General features: G+C 32.0%; 1 long non-coding RNA gene across 1 annotated transcript; it reads left to right on the forward strand.

The window, feature by feature from the left end:
- Window positions 1-470: 470 nt before the first annotated feature.
- On the forward strand, window positions 471-1,996 carry LOC139844703 (uncharacterized). Its single transcript, XR_011758069.1, has 2 exons — window positions 471-611; window positions 1,608-1,996. It is a non-coding gene; the product is annotated as an uncharacterized lncRNA (long non-coding RNA).
- The last annotated feature ends 1,323 nt before the right edge of the window (window positions 1,997-3,319 follow it).

A 3,319-nucleotide genomic window follows, 5' to 3' on the forward strand; every position in this document is an offset into this window, starting at 1 on the left:
CCCAACCCCAAAATAGGGACTGCCCTTAGCCAAGCAGAGGTGTGATCACCCTGCTGCGATTTCCATAAGGCCGATTGTCGGGGAGATGATGAAAAAGTGGATTCTGCAGAAGCGGTAACCTTTATGAAATAAACATCTGCCAATTTCTTCATGAGTATGGGCCAGCGACCTCACTCTCACTCTGATTACCTAAAATATCAAACCATTATTATTATTATTATTATTATTATTATTATTATTATTATTATTATTATTATTCTCTAATAACTGTCTTTGCATAAATATCGTCCAGAACATGTTAATATCTTATTGGTCACTATATCATTATCATGGACGATGGACGATATTTCAATATAAAATTCTTATTCTTACTGTTTGTTATTCAACTTTATTATATTCCCATTTTGAAGGGAACAAATACTCATATATACGTTCACCGACCACATTATTCATATAAACATGAACTTACATGTTACATATGTCGATCACAAGTTCACAACACTTGCAACCACTCATAGCCACCACGTACAGAGAAATGAAGACCAAAATGCTTGTATTCTTCTTCCTTCTATTTGCACAATTCATATTTTCCCTGGATCTTGCATCCAAAGGTACATACATATATTACTGTTCTTTTTTAGGTTATTATTACCTTAGGTTGTGTAGGACCCGTTTTTGTGCCGTTCAAGAAAAAAAAAATATTAAACATACGTAAAGCAATAACACAACAAAAAGAAGATCTACTAAAGTTATAGGTAGCTATATTTTGATCAGAGTTTACAACAACTTAGATAGATTAACACGGAGAAAAGACGGTTAATTAAGTTATGAGATCAGACTTTTGCACTATGTACGAAACCTATTATCACCTTGATAGTAACTCTTTGTATAGTCTTAAAGATAGGTATACTCAAGGTTGCAAAATTCGCTATTCGGGGATTAATCGGTCGAGACTTTAAAAGGATTAATCGGTAATTTCGGGATTAATCGGGGATTAATCGGATTGTATATTATACATTTAAATATTAAATATTAATAATTATATGTGTAAATATAGAAAAAATCATAAATATAAAAATAAACTTTAACATAATTGTCTAAAATTATTCATTTTGCTAAAAAAAACTATAAAATTCTGGTTTAAATTCATGTTAAAATGTTAACCATTATTGACTTTGACCGAATTTGATTACCAAATTCGATTTTGACCATCAATTGACGTTGACCGTTTAATTAAACGGATTTTTAAAAATCGGAACGGATTGCTCTTAAAAATGATTCATCGGAGATTATTCGGCGGGTAATTGGGTTTTTTGCAACCCTAGGTATACTAGATAATCAAATCCCGTTTATTCAAGAAAATTTTGAATATATTTATTTGATTTTAAGAAATCAGTTTAATTTGTTGTCATCAAATCTATCATTGTAAGGAATATTTTCCCAACATACTTCAACATAGTGGTTGATTTGTTAAACCTTCAAGTCAGTTTAATTTGTTGTCATCAAATCTATCATTGTAAGGAATATTTTCCCAACATACTTCAACATAGTGGTTGATTTGTTAAACCTTCAAGATCATAATTTTTCTTAATGTGTAAATTGTGTAGAGGATACATGTACGATCGATATGAATCAAAACGGTTATGGCATAGAAGATCGCGTGAAACGAGATGAATTAGTTTCGTCAAAGGCAAGTAAAGGTAAAGGTCCGTCCGGTGGTGAGAATAACAGTTCTCCTAATACTCCTAATAAAAGCAAGGCAATCTCATCGATCATAAAACAACCCATAAACGTATCAAATACTGGTGTTGGTGTGATTATCATCTTTATGATCTTTGGATTTTACTAGTACTTGATAGTGTTGCAAGATGTAACAATGCGTGATCGGGTTTATTACCATCTAACAGTTTTGTGTGTTTAATTTGGTGATGATATATTGTGAATGTTGTATGTTTTCATTATAGGTTAGATTAATAAAAAAGAATACTTAGGTGTGTGTTGTGATTGCTTATATGCTTGTACTTTTTAAAAGTTGCGTAGAATATGTCCATTTTGATGGAACCATCGTATAAACGTCCACTTCCAGCAACAAAATTTCATTTTGAACCATTATACTAAGGATATACAATATACAATTACAACATATAATTAATAGAAGAAACATTTATTGAACAAAACATAGATCTTTCCTTTTGAAAGATGTCTTTGTGTTGGTGCATGAATCCCCAGCCGTAGTTTATTCTTACGTTTAGTACATTCGGTTATGTAATAATGTTATTTACATGTCACTATTGATTACTATGGTGATTGTGCGTTCTTAATTAATTAAATAATCAATATGTTAAACTGCACACAGTCGACCGAGTGTGTGTACACACTCGACCGACTGTGTAAGTCAGTCGACCGACTGACAGACACACTCGACCGAGTGTGTCTGACTTGCAGTATATATACGGGTTTAGACTTCATTGATGAGGTTACTCGTCCCATTTGTTCCAAGTCATTGTTTTTCGTCTCCAGAGAACCCTAACACCGAATACCACCGAAATACATCGTCTAGGAGTCGATCTAATCTAGGTTTTGCTCTAGGTTCGACTAATTCGATCCCGAAACGACCTGTATCTCGATTTCCCTCTATTCTATTGTGTTCCGCCTTTAGTTTAGGGTTCAAGCGACCTAAGATCCATAGAATCAACGTCTACAAAGTGGTATCAGAGCTTGAGTCTCTGGTTTTTGCTTGATCAAATCGTTTTGGGTCAAAGTTTGTGTTTTTGGTGTTTTTAGGTTTTTGGTCTATTAATCTGTGTTTACACGTTATTGTTAGTGTTTTTATTGTCAAAAGGTATTTCTGGAGTGCTTATTTTCGTTATCTACGTGTTGTTTTTGTGTTTTCCATCCATAATCGATTACAAAATCGATTTTTGTCTAGAAAACCCTAATAGTTGTAGTGACCCGAACTTTTCCATGTTTATATATATTAATTGAGATTGATATTTACATGATTAAATGTTTCCAACATTTTAAGCAATCAAACTTGTTAAGACTTGATTAATTGAAATATGTTTCATATAGACAATTGACCACCCAAGTTGATCGGTGATTCACGAACGTTAAAACTTGTAAAAACTATATGATGACATATATATGGATATATATATAGTTAACATGATACTATGATAAGAAAACATATCATAAAGTATATTAACAATGAACTACATATGTAAAAACAAGACTACTAACTTAATGATTTTTAAACGAGACATATATGTAACGATTATCGTTGTAAAGACATTTAATGTATATATATCATATTAAGAGA

The sequence above is a fragment of the Rutidosis leptorrhynchoides genome, chromosome 4 (genome assembly GCF_046630445.1).
Source record: "Rutidosis leptorrhynchoides isolate AG116_Rl617_1_P2 chromosome 4, CSIRO_AGI_Rlap_v1, whole genome shotgun sequence".
In the NCBI taxonomy this organism is placed as follows: Eukaryota; Viridiplantae; Streptophyta; class Magnoliopsida; order Asterales; family Asteraceae; genus Rutidosis; species Rutidosis leptorrhynchoides.